Source organism: Macrotis lagotis, chromosome 1 (genome assembly GCF_037893015.1).
Source record: "Macrotis lagotis isolate mMagLag1 chromosome 1, bilby.v1.9.chrom.fasta, whole genome shotgun sequence".
Lineage (NCBI taxonomy): Eukaryota > Metazoa > Chordata > Mammalia > Peramelemorphia > Peramelidae > Macrotis > Macrotis lagotis.
The window spans coordinates 623,916,082-623,934,774 of record NC_133658.1 but is presented as its reverse complement, the minus strand read 5'-3'; the positions used below and the strand labels follow the sequence as shown (position 1 = coordinate 623,934,774).

Sequence of the window (18,693 nt, the reverse complement as noted above, 5' to 3'; positions counted from 1 at the left end):
ATATCCTTTGCTAGCCTCTGCCTCTCGATATGTTTTATTGTTTCTATAAGAATGTAAGCTCCAGAAACAGAAGGATTATCTTTGTATTTCAAGGGTTAAAATATAATGCTTAGCAAAAAGTACATGTTTAATAAAAGTTTTTTTCATTTATTATATCTCTTCTGTTTCCCCCTCAATACCCATCCCACTATAGATATTCAAAAATTAAAATATCTAAATAAGAATTTATTGCCCATAAATCTAAGCATGTCGTTCAGTGTAAGTTGGTTTGGTTTATAATATGCACATTTGGGGGCTCTGAGAGTGCTGAAGGATAATGTGCTAAACCTGTTCTACAAAATATCCATCAGTATTATCTTTTAATTCAGCTAACTCCATAATACAAATGAAAGATCCAATATTCATGTACATAAGGTTATATGACATATCCTTTGAGTCTGTAATTCCATAAGAAAATTCATTCATATGACGTTTAGAGCTTTTTCATCTGTGACAGAAGCAATATTCTTAATATTCTTCTTTTTTAATAAGCAACTGAAGTCTGAATCAAGTGACTTGTATAATATCAGCTAGGAAAAAGACTCAACATTATTAAAATGTTTCAGAGTTTCATGTACAGTTGAATAGTAGTTGCACATACAAAGGAAACATAGACTCTTTTTCTTTATAAGTTCAGCAATGAAAAGCATGTCACATTTTGCTTTTTCAATTCAAGAATACCACAACCCAGAGAGTTGGTTCCTGTTAAAAATTCAAATTAAAATATGCCCTTTAGTTCCCTGAGGAGAATGCTACCTGCCAAAAAATGCTACAGGTCTACCTGCAAATTGGTACAATTTGATCAAAAGTACCATAATGCTCAGCTATATGTAAGGTTAGGTTGCAATAACCACAATAAGGACACAAATTGTGTAGAGAAATATCTATTACCTACAAATTAGACAAAGTAACCAAGTTCAATTTTATTCCGAGATTTTTTCTTATAAATGAACAAAATAGTCTTCATTCAAATATATATATATATATGTATATATATATATATATGTTTGTCTACACACACATACATATCTACATGTATATGTGGGAAATTGTTTGAATATGTACATATATATAAATTGATGTCCTTGTATGTATATGTGTAAATTAAATGTATATGGATATATAAAGCTTATATTATAGGTGTGCATATAAATGTTGCTTTATCTACACATATAAATTTTACATTTTTATTTGTATATAAATTTTATATTTTATGTGTGTTTATATACTTTATATTTTATATGTATGTGTGTATCAGCCAAAATATATGCGCTACATAGAAAATGAAAACCAAAAATTTCAGAGGTTAAAAAGAGAGGGGATAATATAACCAAATCAGGAGAAGGCTAGGTTTATTTAATAATGGTCTCTATCTCCATTATGAAAGGTTTTATTGTATAGAAAGGGTGCTGTACAATTTTTCTCTATCTTTTTTTGGTGAAAGAAAAAAGAGGAAATGAGCTTTTTTTGTAGCTTGCAAAATTCAGGTTAGGCGGAAGAAATTACTGATCATTCTATCATGAAGAGAATATTGGACTGGATGTTGAAAATCTTGAGTTTGAGTTCTGTTTCCAACATTAGGTTTGTGACATTGACTAGTAACTCCCTGTCTGAGTTTCCCATTCTTCAAGTTTAAAAGGGAAATAATGATTCTTACTCTGAGCTTTCCCTTGTAAGAAATTTATTTTCTAAGACAACATTAGCATTGCACAGATTTTGTTAGTAGTATGTTAGTATCATATAGTTTGGGGGTGCTATAATCATATCATTATTATTATTTTTAATTGATTTTTTCCATCTTGTCAAATTGAATTCAGATTGAAAGTCTAGTAACAAATTGTTATTCTGCTATTTTTCTTATGTATTCTTATTGCTCATATTATTCTTACTTAATGTTCTGAGGACTACTGAAGAGGTAGATAAAATAATTGCTTTTTGGAGATGAACAAAAATATTAGAATTAGCTCCTCTACAGCACTCCCAACATTACATTAGAATCAGTGATGATAGGAGCAGCAAGTAATACAGTGGATAGAGTGTATGGTGTCAGGAAGACTCTTCTTCCTGAGTTCAAATCTGATCTTAGACACTTATTAGCTGTGTAAACCTGGGCAAATCATTTGATCCTGTAGGTCTCTTGTGTGAAATGAACTGGAGAAGGAAATGTCAAAACTCTCCAATGTCTTTGCCAAGAGATCCCCAAATGCGATTGCAAAGAGTATAATGTAACTAGTACAAATAAGCAAGCAGTGAAGGTAATTAAGAACCATATCCAAAGAGTAATAAAACTCTTCATACTCTTTAATACAGCAATTCCTTCTAGGTCTATATCCAAAAGAAATTTCAGAAAAAGGGAAATGTCCTACATGTTCCAAAATATTCATAGAAGCTCTTTTTGTAGAGGCAAAGAACTGGAAATTGAGGGGATGTCCATCAATTGGGGAATGGTTATAAACAAGTTATGGCACATGAATACTATGGAATACTATTGTTCTATAAGAAACCATGAATGATCAGACTCTAGAGAAGCATGGAATGACTTAACAGAATCTGATGCAAAGCAAAGGGAGTAGAACCAAGAGAACAAGGTACACAACCATAACATCATTATGAGATGAACATTCTTGATGGAAGCAGCTCCTCTAAGTTGCTCAGAGAGCTAGGACAACTGTATTAGACTGGGTATGGAATATATTATACCCATTCAGAGGAAGAAAATCAAAACAAAACAAAACAATCAAAAAAGGCCTTCAGAATCTGATGAACACTTTATAAAAAAAAAAATGTTATGTATCTCTTTCCCTTAATTCTAATTCCTTGTACTGAAAATTACTAATCTGTAAACATGTTTATCAAAATATGTATATATTCAGGGTAACTAGGTGGCTCAGTGGATAGAGAACCAGCCCTGGAGTCAGGAGTACCTGAGTTCAAATCTGGCCTCAGACACTTAATAACTACCTAGCTGTGTGGCCTTGGGCAAGCCACTTAACCCCATTGCCTTGCCAAATAGATAGATAGATAGATAGATAGATAGATAGATAGATAGATAGATAGATAGATAGATAGATAGATGGATCTAATGCCAATTTGATTGTTTGCCACTGAGGGAAGGAGGGTGGGAAGGGAGGATGGAAGGAAATGTTGTAATTTAAAAATATACATGTGCACATATATGAAAATAAAGAAAAGAAAAAAATTAAGAGCTATATATATATATATATATATATATATATATATATATATATACACACACATCTTTTGTTCTCACAGATTTCTTCTAATAGGTCTCTATATTTTTGGAAGCTTTTTCCATTTCACCTGGTTTAGACATTCCAAGGTTTTGAAATGCTTGCGTCTATTTAAAATTTCCTGAAATTCTAAATAAATCAATAATTATGTCTGGACAGTTTGAGTAACAGAATATATTCAGTCCCACTATAGTTTATTGTTTAAATTCTCAAGGATATTGTGAGATTTTTAGTATGATCTATCTCTTAGACCATTTATGAAAGGTAACATAGTTCTTCTGATTTTTTTATTCTATCTGTATTATCATGTATTGATAGATATTCATAAATTTGGTGATAAATTTTTTGGGTATTCAGCAGGTTTCTTCACAGTTTCCACAAATTCCTCATATAATCTATAATAGGTCCCAATTTGAAGCTACTGAAAGATAAGCTATATGTAATTTCTGGTGGGTGAACACCTAGTCTAACTGAATCATGAGTTTCTCCATTTCCAGAAACAAATGTGGATGATTTACCTATTTGTTCAATGTTTCTGCAAGTTTTCTTGTTGTTTTTCAATATATTGTTAGCTGAGTGCATGTGAATGTGGTTCACAGTGAACCTTTTGATTACATTCTTAGATTTTAGCCACTTCATAAGCTCCATTAAAAAGATACTTTTGGTCACAGTCTGCAAATCCAATTAAGTGTGCCTTTTATCAGCTTTTACTATAACTTGAAGAGATGACCCTGTCAAAACCAAAAATATTTCAGTGGTTTTTAAAAAACCTGCTTATCATATGCCAATATTGGTTAAATTTTCTTTATATATTTTCATTAAAAAGTATTACTCTTCCTAAAACTGGTTTTCCAAATATATTATAGTCAAATTTACATGTTTGAAATTGTACTTTATGATTAATATCATGCTGATATGAATTGTTGGAAATATACTCTTCCTGTTGAACTTGATTTTGAAACCACAATGTCTACTTCCTAAAATACGTATTTTTCCCCTAAGGTTAAATAATGCTTAATTATCACTCTTGTAAACATAAAGAGAAAAATGGTAAAAATAAAAAGTGACATTTTAAAAGGTATAAAAATTTTTAAAGGAAAGTAATTAACAAAACACTCATGGTAAATATTTTTGTAATTATCTTTCAAGATAGTGAATAAATATTTTTTTCCTTTCAAGGAGATGTTACTTTAGGTGTTTGTCTTATGTTTGAACAAATATCTTAAGTCAAAAAAACTAAACACTGAGTGATATTTTAATGATGCTGATGGGCCCCCCAGTCTCAAATCTCTCTCTACTTCCATTCATCTTCCATTCAAGCACTAAAGTGATTTTCCTAAAACATCTAAATAATCATGTCAACACCCTCCAGAATGAAAAGCAAACTATGTTGTTTATCATTTAGATCCTTCATAACTTATCCCCCACATGGCAGTTATTTGTTGGTGGGCAGAGCATTCAAATTTGGCTCAAACACTGTGTGACCTTGGTTAAGTCACTTAACCCTGATTGCCTGGCATCCAAGGCTATCTCTGATTCATATATGGCCACTGGACCCAGATGACTCCAAAGGAGAAAGAGAGACTTGTGATTTAGCACAGCACCCCTTCACTCAAATCCAATTCATGTACTTGTCATGATATCACTTCCTTATTATCTTGATCTTCAAAAATGAAGGACAAACATTACTATTATTATTATTATTATTATTATTACCCCCTTTATTCCTTTCTATTCATTTTACAACATACTACCTAGACAATATTCTTACATTCAATGACATCACCTAAGCAAGATTTTCCATTGGGGGGGGGGGGGGCTGACCCTTATACTTGGAATACTCCTCCATTCTACTTCTGATCAACCTGACTTCCTTTAAGTACCAACTAAAGTCCCATCTTTTACTGGAAGTCTTCTTAACCCCTCTTAATGCTAGTGTTTTCCCTCTGTTAAATATTTCCTATTTATCTTGCATATATCTTTCACTGTATATATTTTTGGTTTGGTTTTTGGTTTTTTTAGATTTTTTTCAAGGCAATGGGGTTAAGTGGCTCGCCCAAAGCCACACGGCTAGGTAATTATTAAGTGTCTGAGGTCGGATTTGAACACAGGTACTCCTGACTCCAGGGCCGATTCTCTATCCACTGTGCCACCTAGCCACCCCTCTGTATATATTTTATTCAGATGTTGGTTCTACCTTTAGATTTTAATCTTGCCAGGTAGGTTGTCTTTTGTTTCTTTTTGAATAACATAGTATTGTACCTGGCATAAATGTTTATTGATTGATTGATTCTTGTACCAAATGACCAACTTTTAAATTTCATCTATGATTGACCTAGAAGAATCAGAGCTTTGTAAATATGATTTAAGGACAATTTTGACCCCGAATTTCCAGTAGTGAATTGTTTGATATTTCATGTACATTTCTAACTTAAATGTAAATTATTAATAAATATATCTAGATTTAGTAATAATAATTACTATAGTTAAGAGTTATATAGAACCTTTAGTTTTAGAAAAACACTATATAAATTTGAACTTAGGTCTTCTTATCTTTATAATTATATTCAAGGGATGACTAGGTAGAGCAGTGGATAGAGCACCTGCCCTGGAGTCAGGAGTACCTCAGTTCAAATCCGGCCTCAGACACTTAATAATTACCTAGCCGTGTGGCCTTGGGCGAGCCACTTAATCCCATTGCCTTGCAAAAGAAAAAAAATAAGTATATTCAAGGTCATACAGACATATATACTTACACAAGTAGTGAGAGCACAATTTTTAAATTCAATATTCTCAACAAATATGACTTATTACCACCACAAATATTATATCATGAATCTTCCATTTAACACAATAAGTGAACTACATTTAATATTTAACACTTTCATTAGGACATGAGACTTTTATTTAAAGAAATGATACTTTCCTTTCTATAGGAATACTATTGATACATCCTCAGTATCTTACTTCCCCAGCCAAGCTTTGGAGCTTTGCACTGATTCAGTAATTTGTTCTTACCCAGGCTGCCATTCAAAGGCAAGCATTGCAGTTAACTTAGAAAAAAATATAGCTAATTACCTCAAAAGGGGATGGAACCTATGATCCTGGCCTTGATAGAGAAGGAGATCACTAACTAACCATGGACAATGAAAGGAATATTTGTGACTCTGCTTAGTGTCATACATTAAGCACAACATTTGACTTAACAGGACCTGGGCTGCTATATCTAGAACTAAACAGATGACTTGCTAAAGTTGAGTAAAGGAAATTGTTTCTTGCAGTTTATCAAGTGAGGTCGGGAATCCTTAAGTTATTTTCTTACTATAGTGCTGCATGGTTAAATATCCTAAGCGGTCACTTAAGTTCCTTTATATTCAGACTCCTTAACTATATAATATGAAAAAAATAAAGTTTTCTTTAACTTTTTAGTATCAAAATAATATATATATATATAATATATATATAGGCATGCAACCATAAATCATCTTATAAATGTATATCATTATTATTAAATGGAGATACATTCCTTGATACTGTGATGAAATAGTTATATTAATAAATCATTCTAAATCCTTCAGAAGAAAGGTATCTGATAAAAAATTCAATTTCTAATGTCAAAACAATATTAATTAACAAATTTTCCAAGTAATAATACCCCTTAGGATGCTGTTTCTTAGACCAACAACTCACATTGACAACCTACTGTAAGGTTTTCAGAGCACTTTCTTCAACCCTGTGAAGTGGGTGTTGCAAATATTATTATCCCCAATTTACAGAGGAGGAAACTGATTAAGAAGTAAAATGTCTATTGTACAATTACTATATGTCAGGCATAGATTGAAACTCAGGGCACTTGGCTCCAACTGTTGTATTTTTTTTTCTGCTAACTAATACTTCTTTTGCTACTACTCTAATTCTAATGTATCCATGGCAAATAAATAAATAAAGTGGTTAAGCAATAAAATTTCAAACTTTTCAGAATCCAAGAGAGAATTTCAGAGATGGGAAAACTTTTAAGGGAACATCTAGTTCAACCCACAGAGGGCTCCTATCTTCAACAATTTAAAACGAACAAAGGATATAAAGAAACTTTTGTATGCAGAAGAAATACAAACAAATAAAAGTCTTATTTTAAAAATATTCCAAATAACTACTAATTAAAGATAAATAAATTATAGAAATTCTGCATGCCTATCTTTCATCCATCAGAATGTTGAAGTTGGAAAAAAATAAAGTCACAAAGCAAAATAGTACTCATTATTATATTGTTGGTGAAGCTGTGAATTGGTCCAACCATTCTGCAAAACAATTTGAAACTATCCCCCAATAGTTACTAAGCTATACATGCACTTTGCAATACTATTATTAGGCCTATACCCCAAGAGATCAAAGAAAGAGAAAAGGAACATGCATATATATATATATATATATATATATATATATATATATATACATATTTACATTTATATATAAATACACAAATATATTTCTAGCAGTTTTTTTGTGTCAGCAAAAACTGGAAATTAAGGAAGTGTTCATAAATTAGGGAATGGATCAATTAATTATGGCATATGCTTGTTGCAAGGGTGTTGTTTTGTTTTTTTTCTTTTTTCAGTGGGAGAGAAAAATAATCTTTAATTGAAAAACAAATAAATTTAAAATAAAAAGATTTCTACTGAGAAAAATCCATTATACCTTTAAAGCTGTATATTAACCTAAATCTGACTTTTTAAATTATTATTTTAACACCTTGTTTCTAACTTTGCCCTCTGAGGTCAAGCAGGAAAAGAATAAAACCCATTCTAGGAGGCAGTCCTTACAGTACTTAAAGGCAATTATCATGAGCCCACTCCAAATCAGTCATTGGATAAGTATTTATAAAACACCAACTAGCTTCCAGATACTTGATCACTTGCTGGAGATACAAAGAAACGTCTTTGCCTTCATGGAGCTTAAAATCTCATAGGAGAGGCAACAAACAGGTAGTTATGTGTAAGCAGAGGAAAAGAAAATATTAAGCAGAATTAAGAGGTCTTATTAAAAACTTTCCTATTAAAAGTAAGATTTCAGTTGGCACTTGAAGGAAGCTAAGGCTTCCAAGAGACAGATGAGGAGGAAGAGCATTCCAGACATGTGCCAGCCAAAGAAAATGCCCAGAACCAAGAAAGAAAGTGCTTTGCTCATGAAACAGCAAGAATTTCAAAGTCATTAGTAAAGAATGAGAAGATTGGAACTGGAAGGTGAATAGATGTGGCTAGGTAATGAAGAACTTTGAACATCAGAGAATTTTATATTTAATTCTGGAGATGGTAAGGAATCCTTGGAGTGTATTAATTAGGGGATGACATGATCAGACTTGTTCATGGGTAAAATATCTTTGGTTTTGTGACTCAAAGGAGGATAGACTGGAGTGGAGAGAGATTTGTAGAAAGCAGACCGATCAGCAAATTATTTCAATGATCTAAGCCTGAAATAATAAGCAGGAGAAGGATGGTAATATTATCAGGTAAATGTGTGCATATTTGAGATGTTACAAAGGTGATATTGATGATCTGTGACAACAGATTGGATAGGAAAGGTAAGGTATAATGAGGAGTCAAGGATTATTACTAGGTTGTGAGAGTGCCTGAATAGGAATAGGCAAGTTTGGAAGAGAAGAAGGAGGTCTTTGAAGGAAAGAATGAGTTCAGTTCTTGACCAATTAAGTTTAAATTGCATACATATCATCCAGCTTGAGATTTCTAATAGTTGAAATGTGAGACTGGGAATCAGTAAAGACGTTAGGACTGAATATATCCATTTGAGGATCATCAGCTTAGATATGATAGTTAAATTCTTGAGAGCTGATAAGATAACCAAGTAGTAGTATGGGAAATGGAAGAGAGGACAAAATCCTCTAGATACTCAAAGTTAGTGGGCCAAACATGGATGAAAACTGAGCAAATGAAACCAAAAAAGAACAGTTAGGTAGGAGGATAACCAGGAGAAAAAAGACTAGGAAGAAAAGAGTATACAGGAGAAAGCAATAAAGAATGCAAAAGCTTCAGAAAGGTTGAGAAAAATGAGAAGTGAGCAAAGGGAGTTGGATTTGCCAATTAGAAGATCATCAGTAACTTTGGAGAGAGCACTTTCAGGTGTTTGGTAAGGTTGGAAACCTGACTGTAGGAGGTTAAAAAGAGAATGAGAATGGAAGTGGAGGCATGTACTATAGATGGCCTTCTTAAGGAGTTTTGTTATAAAGGACACAAGAGATACAGGATGATAGCAAGGATAAGAAGATCAAGTGAAGGTTTTTTGAGAATGGGGGGGGTAGAAAGGGGCACAATTGTAGGTAGTAGAGAAGACAAGAGATGGAGAGATAGAATACAAGTGACAGGTGGTGATAAAGGGGCAATTTGTTGGAGGAGACAGGATAGAATTGAATTGCTTGTACAGGAGAAAGGTTTGTCTTGGCAAGAAGTAAAGTCATCTCTTCATCTGAGACTGGGCTGATGGAGGATATAGTAGCAGAAGACATCTTAGTGATGTGAGAGGATGAAGAAGAGAGAAGAGGAACAATTCAATTATCAACAGGTCTTATTTATACCCTATCATTTATTTTATGAAAGAAATTTTATCACCATAGGGATAAAGAAAGTCAAAGGAGATTCAGACAAGCTTTAGGTCCCTAGACATGTTAAGAAGCAGTGGTTTGAGCAGAGTTCAAGCAATAGACCTATATTTCTTGAATCATTGCTTATTAGATTTCTAAACGGGTTGCCACTATACAGAGTCCCTTCTCAAGTGCCAGCCTCTTCCTGCTAGCTTTCTTTTGCTTATGGGCTCCCTCCTCCCTCTCTGTCTCTCTCTCTGTCTCTCTCTCTCTCTGTCTCTCTCTCTCTCTGTCTCTCTCTCTGTCTCTGTCTCTCTCTCTCTCTCTCTCTCTCTCTCTCTCTCTCTCTCTCTCTCTCTCTCCTTATCTCTCTGTCTCCTCCGCCCCCTCCATATTGTCAGGTATGGAAAGAAATGTTTTTGGCTCTGGTACCTCTTTCTCCTCCCTGAGCTGCTCAGGGCTTCTACTTTTACCCAGCATACCTAAGGCAGTTCTGAAGCACCATCCACTCTATAGCTACAGTTTATTGTTGCCCACACCTGTTCATTCACAAATAGTGCAAGGTATTATTTTATTTTTGTCTCTGTATCTAAAGGCCTACTACAGTGCCTAATCCTTAGTAGGCATTCAAAAAGGTCTTGTTATTATTAAATGATCACTGTTCCCTGGGTCCTGAGAAGGTTATAAAAAAGGTTGCAAGACATGGTTCCTGCCCTTGCACAAATGTGCAATTTGAGAAAAATATGACAGTATAATAAAGTATTTAATTATGAAGTACAACTCATAAGTTTGGTGGGAATTCATACGAGGAAAAGAAATCAGTGTAATATTAATTAGTCAAGGAAGGCTTTGAGAAAGAGCTGAGACAAGCTGAACCTTAATAAATAGGTAAAATTTGGATAAAGAAGAAAGACAAGCATATTCCAAGAATGAGTAAAGGCATGTAAATGGGGAAGTACACAACAGATGTGAGGAACAATGAGAAAATAGATCAACTGAAAATAAGCATTGCAAAATAATGGAAAATAAGATTAGATGGCTAAGGTAGGCTTAACCACTGGAGAAATTGTGATGCTACCATAGAAACTTTTGAAAGAAATTCACACAATTAAGTCAATTTCTCAGATTGCTATCATGTGTTCTAGATCTAGATTATGACCCTATATGTAGAGAAAGGTAATGCCAATTTCTGAAAGAGTAAGACTGAGTTCAAACCCTGCCTATGACACATACTGTCTATATGACCATGAGTATATGACTTCTTAATAAAACTGTAATTTTCAGAAGTTCTAGATGAGCACTGGTAGAAGGTGGTGCCTTCCAAGGAGGCGGTAACACCAATAAAATTATAATTCTACAGAAAGATATATGTAATTTTGGCCAAAGAAAGCATTGGCCTTCAAATGGAATACTTTGTAAAATTTTCTATCACCCTCTTGCTCCCACAAGTGACTCAATAAACCATCTCTGACAGAGATTACACAGCGAGCAATTTTCATTTTGAAATTAATTTGAAACCAGACTAACTTAAATCCCAGTTTCTACTGTCAATAATAAAAATAATTGTGAAATAAGTTCAAATCTATTTTATATATGACATAAAGACTAAAAATATGGATTTTAAAAAATATTAAAATGTTTTTCTTGAAACAAAATTTATATTTGACTGAATCTTAAAAATTTTTGTAATTAAGTATAATTGGTTAAATGATATACATACACATATTTGCAAAAAACAAGGTGGAGGAAAAACACACATTGCACAAATTGTGGCATGGGGCTATATGGCCAATCTATCCTAATAAGAGAGCAGCACAATGAATAGAGTGGCAGCCCCAAAGTCAAGAAGACTCATCTTCATGAGTTCAAATCAAATCTCAGACTTTTAACAGTTATGTGACCCAACCAAGCCATTTAACCTTGTTTGCCTCGGTTTCCTCATCTCTAAAATGAGTTAGAAAAGGAAATTACAAATCACTGCAATATCTTTACCAAGAAAATCCCAAATGGATGATAAAGAATCAACACCACTGAAATGACTGAGTAAAAATCACAATGAGGGAGATCTTTCTCTTATTCAAGTATTATAAATTAACAATGAACTGAGTCCAGAATTCAGGCAAATACTGAGATGGTGTAAATTTGCTACACTATGCAGTTTTTTTTAAATACTGAACTGGTTATGGCCAAAATGTCCATCTTTTATAAGCAATTTATACCCAGTTATACATGTCACATGGCTATAAAACATAGAGTGCTATGAATATAGATAATTAAAATGATGTATGACCCAAATGACAATAATTAAAAGAAAATAAGTTCAACCAACACTGTTAGAGATAATTTTTAAAAAGGCACTATCCAGTATATGTATTACCAGAAAAGGTTTTGAATTTGTCATAGAGGAATAATGAGAGATGAGATGTAAATAACCTGAATTGCATATTAGTGTAACTGAGATACCCAACATTCAAAAGGAATACAGATGAGTTGTTTTATTAATGATTTATAGGAAAACATGGAAAAAGTCAAAACAACAAGTAAGCATGGAGGTTGGGAAAAATAAGTATAAGTAGAATATCCACATAAATACAATGCAGGATCTATAAAGTAAATATATTAGTGGTGAAAATAAATTATTCAATCAATCAACAAAAGTAAATTACAAATTAAGAATAAAGGAAATCTGCATCACACTGAGCTTAATTGCCACAAAGTTTGGAGTTTTTCTCAACCTTGCAATTCTTCTAAAAGTAATGAGGTGGCAGCTAGCACAAATGGAGATACTAATCAACTACTTATCCTAATGCATATAGTGGAACATAGAAATCTCTCTCCTTTCTCTTTGTGTTTATGTATGTTTATACTGCAAAAATAAATGATTAAAACAGTTTGGTCACCCTGGGCAACTAAAAATAGTACTGGACTTGGAGTCTAAATATCCTCATCTTCTTCCTACCTGTGTAATTTTAGCCACATCCCCGAATCCTTCTTTATTTAAGTTTTCCCATCTTTGAAATGAAAGCAATGTGTCCTAAGAGAAGACATCTATAAGCATCATATAAGGTAATATGAATCGCTTTGTGAAGTACAGAGTGCTATAAAGATGTAAGATAATACCATTAAAGCATCCATACAATGGTACAAGCAAGAATCATCACAACTGTTGAACACCCTCCTTAGTCTTGTGATTAGTTTATAGGGTTTTTTCCCTCCCTTCAGGTTTTCTGGATCTCCACAATTAGAATATCAGAAAGACTATAGAAATCCACTATAGGACACAGCAATTCATGTTCATTCTCTTACTTTCCTCAAATGCATTAATACTACAAATTCCATAATAAATCACATGTTGTGTGTCCAATAAGGCATCAAAGGAAACCATGCTTCTAAAAATTCAGAATCTATTCACTTAGAGTCTACCTGCCTGAGCCATATTATGCAGCACAGCTGAGGATTGAAAAGAAACATCCAGAATTCTAAATGTTTCTTTCTTTATCAAGAACTACAAGATGCCACTTAGTTTTATCCCCTAACAACTCTAGTTCTTACAAATAATTGACAATAAAAATCCTAGTAAAATCAACAGCAAAACAATCTCAATTATTGGAGAATTAGAAGAAGGGAGTAAACTGCTTTGGGAAGGTAGGACAGAGACTACACATCTATCAAAACCTTAGTTCCACCTGAACTTGCAGAAGCAAATGTCTAGAATTGAACTGAGTTCTAAATTCCTCCACTCAAAGTTGTAACATGTTAATTATCACTTGGATACTAATCCTGTTAACAGCTCAAATTAGGGACCTGTGTTATATTTAGGAAATTGCTGTAGCATTAAAAATACAGCTGCATCTTTTATACATGTATAACTAGTATGAAGTTTTCTTCTTAAAATGCAAAATGCTCATATATATTTCAGGTTCAGAAATTCAAAGAAGTCTCCAACAGCCACAATGATACTTAATGGTACTGTAACATTACATAGCTATTCAAATGCTTTCTACTTTCTGCCTTTGGTGAAAGATATCTGGAAATTCTCTTTGATAGAGCTGTTCTTTTCTCCTCCAGGTATTCAGTTGTCACTACTTAGGATCATTTAGCATGTTTATCTGGATAGTGTATTTAATACATTGTATCATTTGTCATCTTGACTGTTAACTCACTAGGATGAGTCAACTATTTTTCATCACTCTATTCAAACTTTGAAAAGATGTTATTACTTTAATGTCTAATCTTTATAAGTTACAAACAGTAACAGAATCAAAGCTTTGGCAAACTGGGGTTTTGTGGTCAGAATTACAGGACTCCTGCTGAGTTTTCTGAATTATATAATTAAACCTAGCTAAAATATCATGATTTTTTTTTGGTATTCCAGGGTTTCCCCAACAACTCACACCTGAAAATCTCTCCCCCTCCCTCTCTTACTTCTGCATATTTTATTACTGCCTTTGGAGATAAGCTCTTTCCAAAAATCAACTTCAGAAATGATCACAAATATTAGATAACTACCACTTTAGTCAAACTAGGAACAAAATTATATGCAGTTCTAATTTTTTAAAGGATTTGAATAGAATTATTTTTTAAAATTCTATGTGTATATATGGAGAGAGCGCACACACACACACACACACACACACACACACACAAAACACATATTGTATTGTTCTAAGAAGAAAATTTTAATCCTGGCTCTGCCATTTCCCATCTCTGTGGTTTTGGCCAGTTAATTGGTACAATGAACAGTGAGGTGGATCCAGAGTGAGCAATCACTGAGTTGAAATCCTACCTCAGACTCTTACTATGTTTCATAACCTGGGCAAATCATTTAACTCAGGTTCCTCATTGGTAAAATGGGTAAAACAATGGCACCTTAGACCTGAGGATGCTTGAGAATAAAATGAGAAAATGTTTGTAAAGTACTTTACAAAGTTTAAATCAACAAATGCTAGTTGTTGGTATTACCACTTATCCTCTCTGTACCTCAGTTTTCCTTATTCTACAAAACAAGAGGATTGAACTGGATGACCTGTTACTAAATTACCACTGTAATGACCTTGGACAAGTCACTTGACCTCTCTAGGTCTCAATTTCCTCACATATAAAATAAAAGAGGTGTGGGTGGGGGAGGTGGACCAGATAAGCTCTAAAGTTTCTCTTAGATCTAGGTTCTATGATCTATAAGTATAGTCCCTTTCTGCTATTCTTTATCTTTTGGCTCTATGTTTTTTAATACTTATCTATCTTTTTTTAAAGTTCTTGGATATAAAAATAAGATTAAAATATTCCATTTTTATAGTTGTTAATATTTTATGAGTTGAGACCATATTTAGGGAAAAACAAAGCTAAGTTAAACATAGTGTTATTTGTTTCAAAACTTCCTTAAAAACTAATGACTGAATTAAAAAAATGAAAGTAAAATAAAACCATTGGTTGAAAATTGAGGAATATTTGAAAGATGGTGTTTTCAAGTTTAAATTTTGATATTAAGATAAAGGTACCATCAAGGTTTCAAAGATATAAAAATCTAACCATATTTAAAGAAATCATTCTGTGTCTGTACCTAAAATATATCATAAGCTGAACCATAATTCACTAAGATATATTACACACACACAGAAATATAAAATAAATTTATTACCCTTACAGGTACCTTGAATAGAAGAAAAAGTTTACTGATTATTTTCTGTGAAACAAAGCTATGACAGATTATCTAAAGTATAGTCTATACACACACACACACACACACACACACACACATATATATATATAAAACATTTCTATTGGGTTCTAGATGTGTTATACTCTTTTTCTTTCTTCTTTACATTCTATTTACCTTTCTAATTCTATTTGAATAAGCATGTACTAACATTAGCTTATAATCTTTGAGTAAATAAAAACTAATCATTGGGGGAGGCAGCTCAAGGGACTATATAGACTAACAGAAAGAAACAAATCTTGTATTCAAAATCACCACATAAAAGCAATAAAATGTGTCATACAACTGTGAAGAGCCTAAAGTCGATTATTTTCTCAAATTTGTTAATCAAGTCATCTTTATAAATTGTATCAAACGATGTAGTAAAGCTTATAGAAAAGTAATACTAGGTTTTTCCATAACACACAAAAATACAGCCAGAGTATCCAGCATTTAATTTACTACTAAATAAAAGATTCTTCAACTAATGCCATTGTCATGATGTTTTTAAGGGAGTTTTAATCAGCTGTATTATCCACTAGGAAAAATCACAAAAGGATATCCCAGAGGACCAGATGCTTTACACTTACCCAACTGAACTGTACCATCCTTGACACTGCTTCACAGATAAATTTATCATTTTGACAAGCAACTATTGCCTGAAAATGGAAACTAAGCATCCCTCTCCCCGCACCAAAAAAAACAGGAAACACATAGACTTGCAACGTACATTTGAATTAGTTTCTGTTATTAGGATATTTATTTAATGCAGAGTAACTTCATGTGTAGAAGACAGAATCAGAAGTCAGTCTTGCCGATAACATGCTGAGATTTGAAACCAGAGTAAATCTTATTCAAAGTGATGACCTGCATATTAGTTTTTGGCCACTTTTTCTAACAATTACAATTCCAACAACAAAATTATGTATCATAAAAGAAGTATTATCCTTACAACTGTAGCTTCCACTGAATCCTGTGATATAAAAATTATGTAGCCTTTAAAAAGATCACTTTCTGACTGGTTCAGAAAAGCTTGTGTATTTGTAAATTATCATATTTTATTCTTTTATTTTCTTATATTAAAGAAATTTTGTCTAGGTAGGACCACATATTTTAAGATTCAAAAAAGGAAAACCTTTTTCTTCCCTCACTGAGAATTTTAAAAACTGTGTAATGTAAATATTCATTTGCAAAGCACTGTTTTTTTACAATGCCTATTTGAATTTTTTGTAAACTTTTTGAGGTGTTCCAGTTAAAAAAAAAGAAAAAGTAGATTCAGTAGGATTCACCATTAGCATTTCCATGTGGTCCAATTTTTCTCCTCATATGATGAAATGCTATAACTATGTCCCATTCTCATCCTATTCATCGGGCCCCTTTCTCAGTAAGGGTTAGTCAACTTGTAAACTGTTGCTGCAGTCTAGTGACACTTTTAAATGATACATCAGAGAAACTGCAAAACTTCTTGGCTTGTTTGAATATCCTACAGTGGCCCTGAGCAACACACACTCATTCATACTCCCCTTGTCCTTTAACAAAAGAGAACACACCGATATATCCGTTTAACAGACAAAAAAATACCAATCACTATTCTAATGACTTTTGAAGAGCGCAGCTTTCTTTAACTTTAATTTGCCAAGCACATCGGAGATGAAAATAAAATTGAGTTCTGTCCAGAGCCATGCACACCGAGCTCAAGCAAGCTATGCTGAGGACAGCCCCGCTAGAGGCGAACTCCTCAGGATGCCCAGACACTCAAGTCTTTGAATGAATTCACATCGTTTGACTGTCCCAAGCTCCCAGCGTGATGCACATGCCACCCAAAAGAGAGCTTTCAGTCCGGTTCGGAGTCCCTCTGCTTTCCAGAGGACTCAGAAGTAGCTCTCCAAGTTACCCCAATCTGGGCGTTTAGCTGGGGATGCAGTGTGTTTCCTTTTTTTTCTTTATTTTCCCTTTTTTTTAAGCCGGCAAAAGAAAAGAAAACACATACACACACCACCACACGCATACGCACACATACACACGCACACATACATACATACACACACGAAAGAGGCTGGAAGGGAAAAAAAAAGTCTCTGCTCTTTGGTCCCTGAGTGCCCCGAACCTTAGGCTGCATCCATCCTAAGGTCCATCCAAAGCCTCCTAGCTCAGTCACCACTTACCCGGCTGTCCTGAGCCTGCCCAGTGAGTGGGAGCCGCGGAGCCCCGAGCTTCCTTAGCAGAGGAAAGATGGTGGTGTGTAGTGGGAGACCACCCATTCCAGCGTCTGACAACCCGCGGGCGACTCGGGCTCCTCAGCACTGGAGGAGGAGGAAGAAGAGGAGGAGGAGAGGGAGGAAGGAACAGCGCAGTCGGACGCCATCTGCTGTACACCTCTGAAAAGCCATTGGCTGCCTGGTGCGTCCCCGGGAGCCGGCGGGGCGAGGGGCTGTGGGGAGACACCTTGCTCTGTTCCTCCTCCTCCAGCAGCTGCTGCTGCGCCCCTCCTTCTCGGAGCGCGCCCTGCGCCTTTGCTCTCCTCTCCTCCTCTCCTCTCCTCTCCTCGCCTCGCCTCGCCTCCCTCCCCATCCTCCCCAGGGAAGCTGGCCAGTTTCCTTGGGTATGTCCTCCCTCTCTGCCTCTCTTCTTGCCGCCCCCCCCCAGCTTTCTATAACTTTGGACCTGCAAGTAGGGGCGTTTGCCCTGGGGGGGGGGGTAAGAGTGAGCCCCCCCCGCCACACACACACACACACACACACACACACACACACACACACACACACACACACACTGTATCCCGCTCCCGGAGGGTTCCAAGACAGTAAGGGCCAAGGGCTAAGAGACTTGAATGGGAGCATTTGGCGTTTCAGGTAACCCCCGACTACTCGAAAGAGGGGGATGGAATGCTTTGGGAGACCCTAGTTAAGCCAGTCCCCACCCCACCCCCACCCCCCACCGACTGGGATGGCCCCGCGTCTCACTGCAGTCCCTTTAGCTTAGGGAGAGCTTTGGCATTAAAAGAACTAACGGGCTAGGTAGGTATGGGGCTTCAAGAAAGAAATTTAGCTAGTGTGGGGGAGGGGTGGGTACCAAGGACATAGTCAATCCAGGTACTCATTAGGCATCGGGGCACA

General features: G+C 34.8%; 1 protein-coding gene across 1 annotated transcript in view; it reads right to left on the bottom strand.

The window, feature by feature from the left end:
• Positions 1–17,911, bottom strand: part of THSD7B (thrombospondin type 1 domain containing 7B) — a 1,134,773-nt gene extending 1,116,862 nt beyond the window's left edge. The window contains exon 1 of the mRNA XM_074215070.1: positions 17,743–17,911. The gene's annotated coding sequence lies outside the window, so the exon portion shown is untranslated. The remainder of the gene's footprint in view (positions 1–17,742) is intronic.
• Positions 17,912–18,693: the final 782 nt, after the last annotated feature.